At 38.4% G+C, this 21763-nt stretch overlaps 1 pseudogene; it reads left to right on the top strand.

Annotated features, from left to right (window-relative positions):
• Positions 1-12555: 12555 nt before the first annotated feature.
• Positions 12556-13090, top strand: LOC101650066 (annotated as a pseudogene).
• Positions 13091-21763: the final 8673 nt, after the last annotated feature.

Here is a 21763-nt window from a genome sequence, read left to right as displayed (position 1 = left end):
GGTGTTCCCACAGCCCCATCTAGGTCCCCAGGACAGGCAGGACCTCCCCAGCTAAGTGTAGAATCACTGAGAGGGAAGCTGGGCTTATTGTCCTATCTAGACTGCTGTTGCCCTACTAGATCAGAGGATTTTATTTTTATCGCCCTGGACAGCTAGAATAGAATCAAATTAAATTGTCTCCCATGGTCTCTGGGCTGCAGCTCTGTGCTGTTTGAAGCTGAGACTTGCTAAGGCAGGTCTTTGTTATGCAAAAAGCCACCAGGCCCTGTAGATGAGTGCTGGCATTCCTTAGCTAGGCTTATGTTTATGATAATTTATGTTAAGGGTCTCCCATCTATGTGCTCCTTGGAGCTGAGCAACAAGACTGCGGTTTGAGTTTTTAACCAATAATATATATTTCACCCTTTTTAATATTATGCTTGTTATGTGCTCTGATTTGGGGGCTTTCAGGCTGACCCCCAGATGGGGAGATCCAGCTTATCTGGGGGGTTGTTTCCTTCTCGGCCAATTGGAACTAAATTCACTTCCTGGACTCCGACTACCTGCCTATTTTCTCCCACACCGCAATCTACCTCAGGTAAAAATATGCTTTTTCTTCTACTCCAAATTATGGCTACCCACCCCCCCCACTCCCAAGGCTGTGAGCTCAAGGTAGCCAACAGCACAGAGAACTCTGGCATGGGGTTCTCCTCGTGTCTGGAATTCTATCCCCTTTAGGGCGTCAGCCTGGAGAAATCGCTGCTCCTGGCAAGGGCGTGTGAGCTTTCCAGCTGGAGCCCACGGGCTCGCCAACCCTAGAGCACTTTAGAGCGTTATTGGTTTGCTTTGTGAGTGGAAATCACACACAAAATGGGGTTCAGGAGAGACCCTAGTACCCTAGTTCTTATTTCAGGGTTCCACCTTCCTGTTTCCTTCACCTTACCTCCCAATTTTCTGGTCTGGCAGCAGGAGCTCCAGATGGGTAAGTCCTATCGAGTTGCCATTTCCCCCATGATCTATTTGGAGTTCTTATAGATATCATAATAACCCAAACATTTCATAGTTCAATCACTTCAAGTACTACTGTACAATTGCTACCACAATCAGTTTCAATGTATTTTTTTCTTCTTGAACTCCATGGAATCAGCTCCCCTTTATTCCCTCCCCTCCCCCTAACCCCCAAGAATCCTTATTTATTTATTTACTTACTTATTTGCCTTATCTTACACCATCCAATATATCCATTCACATTAAATTCTGTTGTTCACTCCCCTCAAGTGAGGTTATACAGTCATCAATGCTATCCGATTCCCCTTCTTACTCTCTCTCTTCCCCTACCCTCAGGGCTGTAATTATGATATTTTGGGTTGGAAGGAAATTAGGGGACACGAAGTTTGACTACCTTTCTTCCATTGGCTGAAGATGTCTTTGAAAACCAACTTAGCTAGGTATCCACAGCCAAGAGTAGACAAGAATTCTGCTCCAGTTCTCCAGGATGGTCCAGTTCTCTGGACTATTTGTGGACCCCTGGTGCTGCTCCAGATCTCCGATCTGTTCATGGTTCTCCACCCTTCTCTGGCCTCCAGCTATCAGCTACATTTGCTTGATGTTCTGATCTAACAATGGGAGCACAGAATGGGCACTTCTACATTGGCACCATCTTCCCAGAAGTCCTAGATCTATATACTTCTATAGGTAATATTTCCATCCCTCTAAACCTTCCCCCAAAGAATTATGTGTTTTTAAATTTATACACTATGTCAAAATAATAGTTTGGGTATCTTTGGTGGATATAAATTGTGCTCTTTTTCAATGTTCTTACAATTTGGGGTCAAAAAGAAGACAAAACCAGGAAAATCAGTGCTGTAGGGTGAATGGAGTGAGATTTACCAACATTCTCATATGACAGCCATTGCTATCCTCAAAAATTGAGCAGGTATATTGTAGTGAGAGAGGACAATCTTTTTAAAATTTCTGTCCCTTTTCTAACTAATGTGTTTTTCAATTTCTTGAAACTTCTTAATAAATCCTGTGATTGTTCTGTGTCATTTTAGGAAATCTATCAAAATTTCCCATTGGGAGTTCAGGGGGGGATTTGTCATGACTTTTGGAGGTGACATCTCTGCCCTGGTTTTAACAGACCCAAAACTTGAGAAGCCATTGTTCTAATTTGACCTTTTTTGGGAAAGAATCCTGAGAAAACTAAGATAAATGTGTAATTGGAGGACTTGTGTGACCCCATCCAGTGATGTCAATGACACGTCTAAACACATTTTGACTGAAAGAAACCATAGCACGTATAAAACAGAATTCCAGTAGCAATGCTTTTTCACTTAACTTTATTTAATTATAAAGAAATTGGAATCAACTTTAATAAGGGATATCAACTTATTCAACCTTAGACAACTCAAAATTATAAGCAACATAAAGAGAAGGAATATGAAAAGAGAATTAGATTTAATTCAAATTTTACTATATTTAGAGAACTCACACTGGTTAAACTGAATCGTTAAGCATATGGGGAAAAATGTTATTTGTGTATGCAATTAAGTTAACATTAGACAATTTATTTATATTGGTGATAATTACTATGAATATAAGGAACGTATGCTAATCTATACACTTGTCTTTTTTTTTACAAACCTGAGAATTCATACTAGTAATAACATTTATGACCATAGGAAATGTAAGAAAGCTCTTAGTGCATAGTAAAACTTAATATAAAACTAATAATTTATAAAGATAAGAAATTCTGTGAATTGAAGATATGTGAGAAGATGTTCAGATATAATTAATTCAGCACTGCACTTTAGAAACCTCATAAAGATTTGAAAGTAAGGGATGTGGGAAACTTTATTATTTGTGAACACCTTAGAAAACATTAGATAATCCATACTTACAAGAAAACCCATGAATACAATGAATTTGAGGTCTTTAGATTTAATTGGGTCTTTTCTTCACTATAAAGAATCCATACTGATGATAAACTTTATGAATATAAAAATACAGGGAAGCTCTAATTACATATGACTAACTTAGTAAACATAAAATTCCTATAGGTGAGGAATCATGTAGATATTTAAAATGTGAAAAGATCTTTAGCCCCAATTGTGTCCTTTTTATATTTTAGAGAATTCATACTAGTGGTAAACTTTACATATATAAGGGGTAGGGGCAAGTCTTTACTCTGGGTTAAAAGATAGCTCAACATCAGAGAATTTATATAAGCAGGAAATTTATGAGTAATATATGTGCGTTAGTGATATATGTTAAGTAATATATTAAAGCATTAAAAAAAATCAACATTTAATACTAGAGAATTCATACTGGTTGGAGCTATGAATGTAAGGAATAGGAGAAAGCCTTAATTATTTGAGGACAATTTAGTCAACAAAAAAGGATTCATAGTAACAAAAATGTATGAACATATCAAATGTAAGGTTTTCAGTTTTGAGTCTTTAGCACATACTAGAGGACTCATAATGATGTGAAACTAGGGATGTAAGGAAAACAGGAAAGCTTTGCTTTCTGTGGGTGACTTATTTAGTGGCAGAGCATTTATATAGATGACAAATTTTAATATTGTAAGGTACTTGCGAAGGTTTTACCCTAATCAAATCTTTAGAGAAGTCATACTTGTGATAAACTTCATAAATGTAAGTAGGAGAGAGATTTTTACTGTATATAAGAAATTACTCAGCATCAGAAAATCCACATTGATGCATTGAATTATAGTGTGGAAAAAGAATAGTGTAGATACTATGGACTTCTAGAAGAATTTAAAATCTACCTTGGAAGAAGTACAGCTAAAATATTCCTTAGAAGCGAGGATAGTGAAACTTCATCTCACATAGCTAAATGTTTTATTAAGTGTGGCCAGTTCCTGGAATAAAACATCATACTTGGTAAAGTTGAAAGTTGGTAAAAAAAAGAGAGAGAGAGAAAGCCCTTCAATGAGATGGACTGACACAGTAACTGCAACAATGAGACAAAATATCAGAATGCTTATGAGGACAAGACTCAACTGTGTTGTACATAGGGTCTATATGTTAGCACGAACTGGACAACACCTAACAACAACAGAGAATTCATGAAGAAAGAAACTTTTACAGCAGTACATTGATAGGCAGCTATTGGAAATTCAAGCCCAAAATAGAAGAGTCCGTGGAACAAGAGATATCATTGCTAATATCAGATAGATCTGATAGAAAGGTGTTTATTTTTGTTTTCTTTCTTTTTTTTTCAAAATCATTTTATTGGGAGTGAATACAGATATCATATAGTTCTATAAATCCATCTACTTGTGTTTTCTTGACTGTGCAAAGGTATTCAACTGTGTGGTTCATACTGCATTTTAGAGAATTCATACTGGTGGTAAACTATGAATATTAGATATGTGAGAAAAGTTTAAATACTTGTGAACAATTTAGCCAACATTTTATAGTTTATACTAGCAAGAAAACATAAATATGATAAAATTAAATTTATTTTAATTTAATTTAATGTGGGAAGGTTTTTAGACTTAATTGAGTTTGTATTACATATTAGAAAATGTGTATTATTGAAAAACTTTAGAGATACATGCAAAATACAAATATGTTTGACATGCACAATCAACTTACTTAAGATCAGTGTATTCATATTGGTGAGAAGATCTTTGAATACAAGGAATGAGGGAAATATATTAGAAATAATTCATATATTCTCCATGTCAGATAATTTATTCTAGTGTGAATCCTTATAAATGAAAATAATAAGAGAAAAATTTTAGTCAAGGAAGACAACCTGATAAAAGAGAATTCATGCTAATAGAAAATTGCAAAAATTAAAAAAGTGGAGGCCCAATGTCCTTACAAATCTGGCTAGACCACAGCATGTGCACTGGTACAGATAAAAGCTCAAAATACAGGGAATCCAGGACAGATAATCCCCTCAGGACCAATAATGAGAGTAGCAATACCAGGATGATAAGGGGGAGGTGGGGGGAGTAAGAGGGAACTGATCACAATGATTGACATATAACCCTCTCCCAGAGGGATGGACAACATTAAAATGGGTGAAGGGAGACAGGAGTTTGTGTAAGACATGAAAAAAATGATAAATTATCAAGGGTTCATGAGGGAGAATGGGGGAGAAAAAAATGAGCAGCTGATACCAAGGCTTCTAGGAAATATATACTCTCCATCAATTAAAGATAATTGGTAGTATATTTTAATTAACCTAATAAATACTTCATTTTCTGTACCTCTATTTGTAGGACATTAGAATATCTAGAATAAAATATGGCCAAAACTTGTGTCTATCTAACAGGCACAAAATTTCCAGATGTAATTTGGACTTAAAATGACCACTTCAAAGGCATTTGATATAGGCTAAATTGTTCATTTGAGATGTACCCAAGAACAAAAGGAATATATAAATTCAACTACTTAACAGTATGCTTACTTTCTTTAATTAGCATGAGAAGGATTTCAATGTAATTTGTACTTTAAGACTGTAACACTAAGTAGCTAGCTAAAGCACATTTTTTAATATGGCAAACTTAATATTTATTCACTTATAGATCCACCAAATACTTGTATCATTCCTTTGGTCCCTTTTCTATTCACTGCATAACCATTTTCTACCCTATGGTAGTTACATAATTTCATGTCACTTGATATATACAAGTGCAGGGGTGGAGTCTAGCCTATCAATCAGGTCACAACCTGATGGTACCTCCTTGTGGTCTGTGACCTTCTCATAAGGAAAACCCTGGGATCAACCGAACATCCTCCAACCCCTCTCTCCCTTCACCTTCCTGCTGTTGAGCTACTCTGAGACCTGCATAAATCCTGCTGTGCACCACCATCATAAGATCTGCATCATTGCATGTGACTGTATGAGTCTGAAAAGGGACTTGTGGACTAGTATTGGACTTATGGACTTGAGTTTGATTAGGCTTGAGTTTGATTACTTCTTGATATAAAGCTCTTTCTTACACACATATGAGTCCCACTGGATTTGTTTTCCAGTCAACCTGGCCTAACACATACCCCGAGGGGCTTGTTCAACTTTTATTGTTTGCCTTTATCTCCCTTTCATTTATTTAACCATAACACTATGTAACACAAAAATACATATGTAAAAAGATGGGTAGATTTGAGAGTTAAGATGGCTGCTTAACCTTGGTCATTTCTGAGCTGGCTTAACCTAAAGTATCTCTGAGCTCTTCTCCAGGGGAGCAATCTATGATCCTTATCAGAAGGGAGTGGGCCATACTTAGCGTGGGGTGGTCTGATTCCTTTCCTTGACAGGCAACAATTAGGCTGCAAACCTTCAAGTGTATAGTAGCAACCATGTGCTTATAAGCAACATCTCTAAATTGGCATTATTATCGAAGAAATTGTGGGGAATAACTTTAGTTAGGAGAATGTGACTGGGATTCATCTCCAAAACACAAATGTGAAGGCCTTCCTCCAACAGAATCTGCCTCCCAGACTTCTTAAATAGGAGCATAGAGAATTTTTCTGAATACACTCTCCTCCCGGTTCTGTTTCCCACAGCTGTCCACTTGATTGTTAAAATCTTCTTCTTCAGAAATAGCTCTTTGGTGAGCATTCACATGAGACACAAACCCAATATCTTTACTTTTTTAGCACATTCAGAGAGGTCTGCCCACATACCTCTTCCCCACACCTCCTTGTCACCAATTTTACAGTCATGCTCCTTCCAAGTTCCTGACCATCTGTCCAAACCATTGACCACAGCCCATGAATCAATATGCAGTGACACATTTGGCCATTTCTCCTTCCAGGAAAACTGAACAACCCTGTGTACTCCTCGAAGTTCTGCCTACTGGGATGCTTTCCCGTCTTTGGTATCCTTTAGGGAGATCCCAGAATGGGGCTGTAGTGATGCTGCTGTCCACTTTTGAGTGGTATTTGCATGTCATGCAGAACCATTGGTAAAAGAAGCATGGATTTTCTGTCTCTCAGTCAACTAATCATAAGAAATTCTCCATAAGACCACAAAAGCACATTGGGAGAAGGAAAATACTTCTCAAGCAAAGAAGCTACATCTGAAATAGCAATTGCAATTGAAGTGACTGCCTGGTGTTTGATAATCTATTTTCATTTACCTTAATCCATCTAATTTTTACACAGGACAAATAGGTGAGTTAAATGGGGATGTGGTGGGAATCAATACCTCTGCATTCTTTAAATCTTTGATCCTTCCAGGAATGCGGCATTACTTTTGGTTTACTATTTTTCTATGCAGGGGCAGTTCTAGTGGCTTTCACTTTGCTTTCCTAGTCCTTATTATGTAATAGATCTTATTCCACATTTCAGTGATCAAATAATGGGATAATACCAGCTGCTAAGTATGTCTATTATAATAAAGCATTCTGGGTCTAGGGACATTACTACAGGATGTGTTCAGGGACCCACTGGGCCCACTGTAAGACGGACCTGAGCAAACGTTCTGTTAATAATTTGACCTCTATACACTCCCACTGACTGGTGGGCATCCAAAACATTTTGGATTTCCTGAGATTAATGTCAATTCAGAACCAGTGTCTAGTAACCCACAAAAGTCCAATTATTTCCTTTTCCTAAGTGGTCACTCTTGTGAAAGGTCATCGACACATTTGGTGAAGACTAGGAGAAACACAGGAAATATAAACCCCTCATGATGTGTCATAAACAGGTTGGTGAATGAACAAAACCAGCAGAGATCAAGTATAGTTTAAGTGGTTTATTGGGTCCAAACACAGACTTAGTGCTGAGGGACCACACCAGACTGTCGGGTGCCAGGTGTGGACCCAGAGCTTTGGGTTACACAGAAGGAATGCAGAATTTTGCACCATCTTTTAGCTCACACCAGCATGTGTTTTTTCTAAGAAGCTGCAGGGTACAGAAGTTAAGCTGACCTTTACACAAGCTTGGCATCATTCTGTTTTCTTCTGTTCTTATTGCAAACCTAGAACAATTTCAACTTCCTTATCACCCAGAACAATTTCAACTTCCTTATCACCCAAAACAGTTTCAACTTCCTTATCATATTCCTCATCACACTCCTCATCACATTCCTTATCACAGATGTAGTCGTCCTTCCCCAATGGGACCCAGACTCCCTTTTATTCAAGGTGTTGGAGGTCTGCAAACTGATTCATGTCTGGGATTTGATTGAGGGATTGTGACTCTATTCTGGTGGTTTCAGTTAGATGTTGTCCACCTAGTAAATATTTACTAGGCAGCCCATCTATTTCAGTCCTAGGGCCACTCTGCCTAAGTAGCCAATGCTATAGATCTACACGAGTCAGGCTATTCTGATTACTACTTTGACTCTGCTGTCCTTTACATTAACTACACCCACCCCTGGTGGTTGAGTGCTGCAACTTGGCCCTACCCCCATGGGGTCAGTCAGCCTTATTGCAGGCAAGTGTCTGAATTCAGTTAGGGTAGTTTCCACTGTCAATCCTGGATGACATAAAATATCAACACAAGAGTCTTCAGAGATGCTGGCATTTCCTTCAAAGAAATTGATTTCTTACTGTTTTGGTAGAGGGCATGTCACAAGGCACTCCATTTTGGGGTCTAGCCTGATAAATCCACCTCAACCTGCTGATACCCATAAGCCTTTGGATATCTTCTTCTATGGCACACTGAGGTATGCCTGGTAATTCAAGTTGACTTAGTGTAGGCCATCTCACAAGCCACCCTTAAGCAAACCAACCAAATACACTCTTAGATACTCTTCTAACCTCTCTAGCTGAAACATTGAAGAATCTGTACTTAGTGGCCCATATCAATAAACTCAGACTGACCCAAGCTTATATACTTTGCACCATTATCACACTCCCTTAATAGCTGTCCCCATACATGTCCTTCAAGTTGCTGCCTGCAAATATCTAAAAGTAAAAGTCTAACAGTTCTTTAGGAGTCTAGCACACTTCTTTCTGGATCACCATCTGGACTTCCCCTTTGGGGACATGCTGTAACTTATTGCTTCTAGATGCCCTTGAGTTGTCTCAGATCCATAGTGACCCTATGAGGTAGTTACATAATCTGTTGGCAATTTGAGAGGATTACAAGTGAAGGGGTGGAATCTAGGCTGTCAATCAGGTCATAGCCAATGAGGCCTCTGTGTGGGCATGGCCTTCTCCTGATGATTCTGGGAATTTCTATATTCCTCTTTGGAGGCGGGAGACTCTCTCTTCCTCTCTCTCTCTGTGTGTCTCTCTTTTTGTCTCTCTCTTCTCAGTCCCTGGGAAACACTGAGATTGACAAGACACATGGAACTACGCTAGTATCCTGAGCTGGAGAAGCCATGTGGAGACCCCTGCCAGCGCTGAGATGCTTACAACACCACTGGATTCACAAGACTTTCCATCCACTGACCTGTGATCTTCCTATATTTGGCATCATTACATGTATTTATGGGTCTGAAGAGGACTTTATAGATTAGTACCAGACATATGGACTAATATCGGACTTATGGATTTGATCTGGACTGGGCTGGGGTGTTTTCTCAATATTCAATTGCTCTTGTATATAAAGCTCTTTCTTTCTTTCTTTTTAAATCATTTCATTGGGGCTCATACAACTCTTATCACAAGCCATCCATCCATTGTGTCAAGCACATTTGTACATTTGTTGCCATCATCATTCTCAAAACATTATCTTTCTGTAGACATATGTGTGTTTATGAATTTGTTTCTCTAGTCTATCTGGACTAACACACCCTATGCACAACAAGACAAAACAGTACACAGGCCTGCACCAGCCTCAAAATTGTTCCCATACCTGAGCCCCTTGATGCAGCCATTCTGTTAATCCATCTCATCAAGGGCATCTTCTTTTCTTAACTGCCCCTCCACTTTATCAAACATGATGTCCTTCCCCAGGGACTGTCTCTCCTGACAATATGTGTCCAAAGTATATAAGATGAAGTCTTACCATCCTTGCCTCCAAGGAACACTCGGGTCTTCTTTCAATACAGATCTGTTTGTCCTCTTAGAAGTTCAGGATACTTTGACTATTATCCAGTACTATAATTCAAATGCATATATTCTTCTATGGTCTTTCTTATTAAATGTTCGACTTTAATATGCATATGATGCAATGGAGAATACCATGACTTTTGTCAGGTGCACTTTAGTCTTTAAAGAAACATCCTTGCTCTTTAATACTTTAAAGAGGTCTTATGCAGCAGATTTACCTAATGCAACACATCCTTTGGTTTCTTGACAAATGCTCCCAGGAGCATTGATTGTGGATCCAAGCAGGACAAAATCCTTGAAAACTTCAACCTTTTCTCCTTTTATCATGATGTTACTTATTGGTCCAGTTGTGAAGATTTTGGTCTTCTGTACATTGAGTTGCAATCCATATGGAAAGCTATAATCCTTGATCTTCATTAGCAAGTGATTCAATTCTTAGTTATAGGTCTAGAGGCAATAATGGGTGGAGAAAGTGTTTCCTGGGACACACCTGAAGTACTATCTTGTAAGGCATTTGCCTCAGGCAATGGTACAGGCTGATAAGGCTCCAGGTGCTTTATCAGCCTGTATACTTGGACTAATTGAGTCTGTGGAGAGGATGATGGTTTTACTGATTGGATTAATCTCTTCAGGTGGGAGTGGTGGTGCTGATGGTTAGAGTGGCTCAAAAGAAACTTACAGCTAAATGTCTCCATCTTCTGGATTATTGGTCCATATGCCCCCATCTCAAGTTTCAGGATCCCATCTCTTCCCAAGTAATGCCTTCACTTTAATATCAGACACCTTTCTACATTGAGAATTAAGCTGGCATTGTAAATCAGCTACTCATATGATAAAACTCTTGAAAGTATCATGGACTGCCAAAAGAAGAAACAGATCTGTACCCCAGAATGCTCTTTCTAGACAAGGATGGCAAGATTTCATCTCATGTACTGTGGAAGCTGATGAACAGGAAGCAGAGAAATGAAGCAGAGATAGGAGGGGGCACAGGCTGGTGAATGCAGAGGTTCGAAGTCAGACAGATGAATCCACTGTTGGTAGTCCACTGATAGCTCCTGGGGTCAGCAGGCAACACAACTGCAGATCAAAGAAATATACAGAAGATATAGCTCCAACAGAAGGAGAAGGGCCAAAGAGGATTCTACTCTCCTAGATCTCTCTTATACAAAAAGGCGTATGACACCAAGGAGGCGTCATCAGACTATGACACATTGATAGTTTGAGCTATGCCCCTACCCTTACCCAGGACTATCTAGTTGACATAATCACTAACCATCACATTTGGTTAAGGAACAGCAAAAAAGTAAAGGAACAGCAAAAAAGAGGAAGTGTTTCCACAAGATGGATTGACACAGAAACTACAACAATGGGCTCAAACATAAGAACAATTGTGAAGAAGGATGGGACGGTGTTTTGTTCTGTTGTAACTAGAGTTTCTATGAGTTGGAATCAATTTGATGGTACCTAACAATGTGCCATGGCCAACATATTGAACGACGTGGAAAGCATCAAAAGAATGTGGCAATAGGCAGAGCTACTGTACCAAAACAAACTAGTTGCACTAAACCCTTTCAAGAGGTAGCATATGGGCAAGAGCCAATGGTATTGGTGTAAGAAGTTCAAGCTGCACTGAGAGTATTAGCCAAAACAAATCTCCAGTAATTGAAGGAATACTAATGGAAATGTTTCAACAAGCGCACAAAGCACTGGAAGCACTCGCTTTTCAAGGCCAAGAAATTTGGAAGATAGCTACTTGGCCAGCTGACTGAAAGAGATTCATATTTCTACCCATTCCAAAGAAAGATGGCCCAACAGAGTGTTTAAATTATAGGACAAGATCAAAATATCTGTGGTAGCTACATAATCTGTTGTCAATTTGACATTCTTAAGAGTGAAGGCACTAAGGAGATAAATAATTCTCTGGAGGCAGGACACACACTTACTCCCTTTGAGACAATACTGATGATGACCCTGATGGAGCTACGCTAATGCAGCCAGAGCCTCAGAGCTGGAGGATCCTCATGGATACCTACTCCAGCACTGAGATGCTTCTACCACTACTGGATACACAAGACTTTTCACCCACTGGGCTGTGATCTTCCTGCATTTGGCATCATTGCATGGCTGCGTGAATCTAAAGAGGAATTTATGGACTAATATCCACATATGGGGAATATCGGATGCATGGACTTGATCTAGACTGGGCTGGGATGCTTTCTCAATATATAATTGCTCTTTAATGTAAAACTCTCTCTTATACATATATGCGTGTCTATGAATTTGTTTCTCTAGTCACCCCGGACTAACACAATATCACATGCAAGTAAAATTTTGCTGCAGATTGTCCAACAACTGTCACAGCAGTACATTGAAAAGTAGCTTCCAGAGGTTCAGGCTGGATTCAGAAGAGGATATTGAACAAGGGATATCATTGCTGAAGTCAGATAGATTTTGGATGAAAGCAGAGAATACCAGAAAGATATTTACTTATAGTTTATTAACTACACAAAGGGTAGTTTGTGTGGGGCTTAACACACTATGAATAGCCTTGAGTTTTTCTGCTTTTGGATCAGAGGAGGGTTTGGTGCAACTTTCTTTGGTTGTCCAGTGTCTGGATTCATCCAACACCAGCTGCTTTTGCTATGCCCTCTAAGTTAGATCCCAACTTTGTGTACTTGAGGTGCACCTGTAGGGAAGACGGTGCCACCTCTACACTGGGCCGCCAGATCAGCCCCCTGAGTATGTCTCCAAAAAAGGTTGGTGGTGACATTGCCATGGCAATCGGTGACTGTAAGGGGTTAAGGATTACTGTGAAATTGACCATTGAGAACAGACAATCCCAGATTGAAGTGGTGCCTTCTGCCTCTTCCAGATCAGCAAAGCCCTCAATGAACCATCCAGGGACAGAAAGAAGCAGAAAACATGAAGTACAATGGGAACAACACTTTTGAGATCCTTAGCATTGCCTGTCAGATGTGACACTGGTCTCTAGCCAGAAAACTCTCTGGAACTATTAAAGAGATCCTGGGGACTGCACAGCCTGTGAGCAGCAATGTTGATGACTGACACCCTCATGACATCATTGATGACATCAACAGTGATGCTGTGGAATGCCCAGCAAGTTAATAAATACAAAAGAAAGCACTCAATAAAGGATCATTTAATACCCCCAAAATTAAAACTATGGATAGCCTTGAGACGAATTGCAATTCTAGAACCCTTAGTTGTGCTCATATTTGTTATGTTGCACATAGGGTTACTATGAGTTGAACCAACTCCATAGTACTTAACAATAAGAACACGTCTGGCTTAATGAGATGTGTGAGGAGTCCTGGTGGTGCTGTCAGATAAGTGTTGGACTCCTAACCATAAGGTCAGCCATTCAAATCCACCAACCACTCTGTGAATGAAATAAAGGGTTACCTGCTTCTGTAAATATTTATAGCTTCAAAACTATTGAGTAAGAATAAACTGAAGTCCAGTAGGTTTGAAAGATGTGTACAAGTACTACATTGACAAAGGGTAGATTGTGATGATAAATGTTGTGTATCAACTTGACTGGGCTATGATTTTTAAAGGTTTAGTCCTTATTATGTAACCATCCTCTATCACGAGATTTGATAAAACGTAATCACCTCCATATTAAGAAATACTTGACCAGCCAATCGAGAAGGATTGTTCTCAGGGTGTGTCATACTTCTAATGCATGTGGATGCCCTGACAAAGCACATTTGCTTTTTGTTGGATATGGAGCCTGCATCTAGTTCGCCATCTGACCTCCAAAGGTCTTTAAGCTTGAGCCACTGGTCTGAAGATCCTGGGGGGTCATTAGCGTCTACAGCTTGTGAGTCAGTTTCCAGGACTACAGATTTTTATGGATCATACAACCTCATCTTTCTCTGACTTAGTGTCTGGTGGATTTGAACTAAAGACTTTTGGATTACCAGCCCAATGCCTAACCCACAGCTCCACCAGTGCTCCTTTTTAGATTGCTCTTAAAACTCAAATCAAACTTATTGCTACTAAGGCAAGTCCCACTATTAGTGACCCTACAGGACAAAGTAGAGCTGCCCTTGTGAGGTTCTGAGGCTGTAAATCTTTGCAGGAGCAGAAAATCTCATCTTTTACTTGTGAAACTGCTGGTAGTTTTGAGTGGCTGGCCTTGAGGTTAACAGTCCAACAGTTAACCCCCCACACTACCAGAGTTCCTCAATGGAAGCATAGATGTATGTTTTTCATAAAATTTTGGACATTGCAGTCATTATTTCTTAAAATGCTATGTCTACCCTTTCTCTCTGTCCTCTTCCTCTGTGAGTTTCATTGTTGTTGTTAGGGGCCATCGAGTCAGTTCTGACCCATAACGACCCTCCGTGTAACAAAATGAAACTGCAGGGTCCTGCACTCTCCTCACAATTGTTCTTATATTTGAGCCCGTTGTTGCAGGCACAGTGTCAATCCATCTCATTAAGGGCCTTCCTCTTTTGGTCTCTCCTGACAATATGTCCGAAGTATATAAAATGAAGTCTTGCCATCCTTGCCTCTAAGGAGCTGGCTATGTTTGTTCCAAGACGGATCATTTTGTCTTTTTACCAGTCGATGTACTTTCAATATTTTTCACCAGTAGTAATGATGTTTCTGTTCAGCTCTTTGAGCATATTTAAAATGATTAATTTACATTTTGTGTCTAGCACAATGGATGGATGGATGGATTGTGATAAGAATTGTACGAGCCCCCAATAAATTAATTTAAAAAAAAAGAATCGCCATGTTAGAATGATGAGGGCAACAAATGTACAAACTGTGCTTGACACAATGGATGTATATATGGATTATGAGAAGAGTTGTTTGAGCCCCCAATAAAACGATTTAAATTAGAAAGAAAGAATAAAAAAGTATAATGATTAGACTTCCTTACAGACCGTTCCTATCTCTCCCCTCCTGTTCCCCACTGTAAAGAGACCATATTTTCTTATTTCTTAGTATACCTCATATTTTTTAAAAAGTATTTTGGTGAAAGTATACACAACAAGACATGTTTCTATTCTATGTTTTCTGCATAACAATGAGTGACATTAATTATGTTTTTAACGAATCTGTCAGCATTTTCATTATTTCTGTGCTAGTTGTTTCATTTAAATTTATTTATTCTCCATACTACCCACCCATCTTATCTATGCTTTAAAATAACTGTTACCTCTTTGGTCTTATATAGATTCTTTTAAAGAAGTACAATATTCAAGGGTGGAAATCTTTACTCTTTGGGCTAAATTTTTAGTTACAGGATGACTTTACGGGATAGTTTTGATTCAAGGTTTGAGAGGAATACAGGGCTGTAATCTCAGGCACTCCTTCAGCTTCAATAGGTCCAGTAGGTTTGGTTTCTTTAAGAATCTGAATTTATATTTCACAATGGTCTTTATTTTTATTAGGATTAATCTATATTGTTTTCCTGTCTTGAACATCCTAAAGTGGTAGCCACGAATTACATTGTTCTTTTGGTCTTAAAGGCACTGGTTTATGTAGACAATAGGTTCTATAATCCAGTTCCTCCTTTCTTTTTTGTTTCAGATGAATAAAAACCAAGATAGCTGCATCTTAGATGGCTGCTCACAAGCTTTTCAGATCTGATGTTACTCACTATGCTAGGGGAAAAACATAAACATCAAGAAATTATACTATTCCAGCTAATTGGAATGTCCAGGGAGATAGTGGCCCAAAGACCCCAAACCAAGAAAACTAACCCCATGAGATGGTTTGTTCATTTTAATTAGTATCATAATCTGTAGCCTCACTTACTTGTTGGTTGTTGTTTTATCACAAAACAATAAACAACCTATCATTTGTTCCTTTTCACTATACAGTATAGAGTTTATTGACATCTTTACACTGGTATTCTGTGCAAAGTTCATTATTCAGTGCTACTTTTCTATTCTATAAACAAGTGACTACTACCTAAAAGCAGCACTTTTTCCTCTCTCTGAACTACTAATAAACATTAGCTTCTGTATATATACTTATTCTTGTTGTTTTATTAAAATGGCATGTGTTTGATATCAGGAGCTCAAGTAAAAAGAAAATGTTTTGAAAATGATGATGGGAACATATGTACAAGTGTGCTTGACACAATTTATGTATGTACGTATGGATTGTGATAAGAGCTGTAAAAGCCCCCAATAAAATGAATTTTTTAAATGACATGAATATTTGAATTTTGTGGGTTTGGGTATTTGATTTATTTCACACACATAAAGTCCTTCAGGTTCGTACATGTAAGATGTTTGGGCAACTAATTTTTTTCTTAGTACTGAGTAGTATTCCTATGTATGTACCACATTTTACATCGTCATTTGTCTGTTGATGGGCTTGTAAGTTGTTTTCATCTTTTTGATTTTGTGAACAGCGGTGCAATGAACATAGGTAGGTATATGTCTGTTTATGTTACTTTAATTTTATCCCTAGGATGTATACCTAGAGTTGAAATTGATGAGTCATATGGCAACTTTGTGTGTCTATCTATTTATTCTATGTAAAATATTTTCCACATGAGCTGTATCATTATGCATTCTTATCATCAAAGGATGAGGATTCCAATTTCTCTACATTACCTCCAGAACTTGTTATGATGGGGTTTCAAAAAGCTGGTGGAAAGTGAAATTAAATAAAATGGAATTCTTTGATAAGCGTTATATAAGCCCCCAATAAAATGATTTTTAAAAAATAGAATTCTTCACAAAAATATTAAAAACTTTTGTGATGGCTAGTTATATTGTGCCAACATGGCACCTGTAAGAAGATATGGGTGGAGTTTAGATTGTCATTCAGGTTGCAGCTTAATGGCGTCCTTTGGATGTGGATAAATGAATAAGTGGATAAAAAGATAAATGGATCACTGGAGGCCAGGCCCCCTTTCTCTCTGCCTTCACCTTCATGCCAGAAAGTTACTCTGAGGCCTTCCAGAACTGTGGAGATGTGTCCACCACCCTTGTATCCACAAGGCTTTGCACCCACTGGCAAGTGATCTTCCTGAATTCGGCATCATTGCATGCAGCTGTGGGACTCTGAAGAGGGATTATGGACTAGTATCGGACTTATGGACTTGATCTGGATTGTTCGCTTGATATAGAATTACTTTTTGATATAAAGCTCTCTCTTACACGTATATGAGTGTCACTGAATTTCTTTCATTACTTTTTCATGTAAAGCTCTCTCTTACACATATGAGTGTCACTGAATTTGTGTCTCTAGCCAACCCAGCCCAACACAGCCCTCTCACATTTATTTGTTAGTTTTTATACTAGCCATCTTCGGTGGAGTGAAATGGTACCTCATTGTGGTTTGGGCATGCATTTCTATGATGACTACTAATATGGAGCACCTTTTCTTCTAATTGAATCTCCTCTTTGGTGAAGTGCCTGTTCATGTCATTTGCCCACTTTTGATTGGTTTGTCTCTTTGTTGTTACAATGTAGAAATTTCTCTATATTTTAGATATTAGATGCTTATTCATTATATTGTTCCCAAAGATTTTATTCTAATTTATAAGCTCTCTCTTCATTCTGTTGATAAAATATTTTTATTGTGAGTTACTAAGAGTTTACATTTCAGATCTTTTAAAAAAATTTAACTATTAAACAATTTAACAAACCTCTCTATAGCTTACACCTCCCCACACACACCTTTTTTTCGCTTTTTCCTTTGGGAGGATATTATCTTCTATTTCACCTAAGTCAACATCTATTTACCCTCTAGTCTGTTGCTTCCCCATCCCTCCCTTATCCTCTCACTCTCTTGGTAACCATCAAAGTCTATTTCTTCGAGGATGAAAAGCTTTATCTTGATTTCTCTCTTGTACTTTTGTGATTGACAAACTTCACCAAGCATAATGTTCTCCAAATCCACTCATGTAATGGAATGTTTCATAGTTTCATCCATAGCAATGGATATATTCCATTGCATGTGTGTACCAAAGTTTATTTATCCATTCTTCCACTGATGGGCATTTAGGCTGTTTCCATATTCTTACTATTGTGAACAGTGCTGTGATGAAAATGGGTATGCATTTATCTGTTTGTGTCATGGCTCTTTCTTTAAGGTGTATATTAAGTAAAGGGACTTCTGGGTCATATGATATTTCTATTCCACAGCAATTGTACAGTTTTCCAGTCTCATCAGCAGCCTATGAGAACTCCAATTTCTCTGAAACTTCTCTAGAATTTATTTTCTGTTTTGTTTGCTTGGTTTTTAAACAAAGTTGCTATTAATGTCAGTGTGAAGTGGTATCTCGTTATTGGCATAATTTGTATCTCTCAAATGGCTAGTTATTGGAAATACTTATTCATATATTTATTGGTCAGCTGAATGTCTTCTTTAGTCAGCTGCTTATTCATGCCCATTTTAATCAGATTATTCATCTTTTTCTTGTTATAATTTTCTATTGATTTTAAAGATTAATCTCTTGTCTGATACATCATAGTAAACAAATTTGTTCAATCTTTGGGTTTTATTTTTATTCTTTTGATAAAAGTTTTAGGTGCACAAAAGTGTCTCATTTTTTGTAGGTCCCAGTCATCTATTTTGCCTTCTTGTGTGTTTCATTATGTTTGATAGTATGTTTATGGCATGTATCAGGGCACTACATTAGGTACGGTTGACTAGAGATATAAAACCAGTGGCACTCATATATGTATAAGAGAGAGCTTTATATAAAGAAGTCATTACATATTAAGAAAGTGTCCCTGCCCAGTCAAATTCAAGTCATAAATCTAATACTTATCCATATGTGGCTCTTCAGAGTCACTCAGTCACATGCAATAATGCAGAATTATGGAAGATCACAGGCCAGTGGATGCAGAGTCCTGTGGATCCTAAGTTGGCGGAAACAGGACAGGGCTCCGGCTGCTCTCAGGGCCAGCAAGCAGCAAGCTGAAGTAGCAAGCAGCAAGCTGAAGGCAGGGAGAGTCCTTCTTATGAGTAGGCCATGTCCCCAAGGGGACAGAATCAGGCTGTGACCTGATTGGTAGGTTAGACTCCCACTCTAGCCAAGATGGATCCACTCCTAGCCAAGAGAGTGTAGGTGACACAAAATCATCACACAACTACAAGCCCTTAAATTTGTCTTTATTTTTCAATGATGATTTTTAGAGTTCTAGGATTTATATTTAAGTCTTTAATCCATCTTGAGTTTGTTTTGTACATGAAGGAGGTATAATTTTATGTCCCCTAAGACTATGATCCCAAAGCTTGGCAACTTATTGCCTCAAAAAATAGCTAAGAAGTTTAATAGTTTTACACTCTGTGTTCTCTACTATACTCATGGATAAATTAGCAGCATATGTTAACACATGTTTATAAATATCTTCCGACAAATACCCTGGTGGTGTAGTGGTTAAGTGTTGTGCTGCAATCTGCATGGTTGACAGATCAAAACTATCAGCAGCTCCATGGGAGAATAACTGGGTTTTCTACTCCTGTAAACAGTTACAGTCTCAGAAACCCATGGGGATGTGGGTAGGAGCGGGGAGGAGGTTTGCTATGAGTCAGCATTGAATGGCAGTGAGTGAGTCTGTCAATTATGTACATGTTCATGGGCATAGTCCCACCCTACTTAACACACCTGTGCCTATCTATGTATCCACTCATAGATTATTTTTACTACTGTTATTTAGTCTATTCCCCTTAACTCCTATACTCCTCCCAGTGTCTTCCTTTGCCTTTCTTATTTTTGGTGACAGATCTCTTACTATATTGCCTATTCCTTCACCCAAGTTAATATGTGGCTACTATCTAGTTAGTGATCTACCCACCTCTAGAATCTACAAAATAACATTTCTTTTAAGGTGAACATTTTTCCTTCAATTTATAATAGTGGTCTATACAATATATGTCCTTTGTGATTGACCGATTTCACTCAACATAATGTCCTCCTGGTTCATCCATGTTGAGATGTTTCACAAATTCAAGGTTATTCCTTAATATTATATAGTATTCCATTGTGTGGCTATATGATAGTTTGTTTACCCATTCATCCATTTTTGGACCTTTAGGCTGCTTTCATCTTCTTGACATTGTGAAGAGTGCTGTGGTGACCATGGATGTAAAGATATCTGTTCATGTCATGACTTTTATTTCTACAGGGGTATGATAGATAGGTTTTATGTTCATTTGGATGGGCCAGGATTATCAGTGGTTTGATAATTAAAGCTCAGTAATTCCCCATAATGTGACTTAACACGATGTAATCATGGGATTTGGCATGAACAGTCTAGCAGTTGTAAGATGGTTACATGGGAATAAGCCCCTTCTCAGATCACAACAAGGCAATGAAAGGGACAATTCCTCAGATGGTGGCTTGCTGTCTATATAAATAGATGATATGGAAGATCTTACTTGCTTTTTGCTGGTGTGAATCCTGCAACTTGTTTATCCATCTCTGGTTCTTTGGACTTGAGCCATAGCAAACAAAATCAAAACAAAACTCATTGCCATAGAGTCAGTTCTGATTCATAGGAACCCTGTAAGATAGGGTAGAACTGTCCCTGTGGGTTCCCAAGACTGTAACTGTTTATGGGAGTAGAAATCCCCATCTTTCTTCCTTGGAGAGGCTGGTAGTTTTGAACTTCTCACCTTGCAGATCACAGCCCAATGCACAACCACTACACCACCAGGACTCATTAATCCATGGCCAGCAGTGGAAATGTTAATATGCAAAAAATCACTACCAATAGATGAGGTATTGGTGAGAAGTGCGGCTCTGGGTAAAAATATGTTTGATATTTTCCAGTAACTTTTTTCAGAATGAGAAGTATAGGGTAACTGGTTGGTTGCAACTACTTACCATAAACAAAGGAAAGAGATGAGGTCAGGGCTTCGGTGTCCTAGCTCAGTGCCTCATAAATGACCTCAATTTGCACAAGTGCCATGAAATTAAGCCTTATTTACTATAGTAACAGATATGTTCTTACTGAAAGCCAAACCCAGAGTCTTATCACGCCAACTAATTTCCCAACCTACAATAGTGTCTGATGCCAAACCGAGGGCATCGATTGGGAAGAAATTGGCATGTGAAACAGGACAGGGAACATATGGGCTAATAATTGAGAAGTTGGGGAGTTTGGGCCTTTAAACTCTGTCAATCACTTCAGTCAATAGCACTACCCCTTTCATCTGAAGAGATTACACAACCTTTGCCTGATAATCCATTTTTTAGTAAAACCATGATCCATTTGACCCACATTTGAGGAGATTAGCCCAATTGTGCATGCTGATATGGTACCGGGGTGAAGTCTGGTGCATCATCTACGGCAGTTGCCTTACATTGCTGAATGGTGTTTCCAGGGAACACCTCACCACCTATTATATATTCTAGATCTACAACTAACTTAAGATACAGTGAGTCCCCAAAGTTGAAGTCCAGATGGTGATTTAAGAAGAGATGTGCAACGCTCCTCCAATGAATTGCTAGAGTTTCTTAATATGTATGAACAGAAACCTGGCAAATATTATTATTAAGGTTGTAGGATGATGGTACATGAAACATAAAGTTGGATAAGTGAGTTTGGTGATGGGGGCACACTTAAGCACAGATTCTTTCTTTTAAAAATCATTTTATTGGGGGTTCTTACAGTTCTTATCAGAATCCATCCATCCATTGTGTCAAGCACCTTTGTACATATGTTGCCATCATCATTTTAAAAACATTTTCTTTCTACTTAAGCCATTGGTATCAGCTCATTTTTCCCCTCACCCACCTTCCCTCCCTCATGAACCCTTGACAATTTATGAATTATTGTTTGATTCATG

This window comes from Echinops telfairi, unplaced genomic scaffold, assembly GCF_000313985.2.
Source record: "Echinops telfairi isolate 266 unplaced genomic scaffold, ASM31398v2 ScPeMD7_7469;HRSCAF=8507_0, whole genome shotgun sequence".
NCBI classification, from domain to species: Eukaryota; Metazoa; Chordata; class Mammalia; order Afrosoricida; family Tenrecidae; genus Echinops; species Echinops telfairi.
This window is presented reverse-complemented; position numbering and strand designations above follow the sequence as displayed.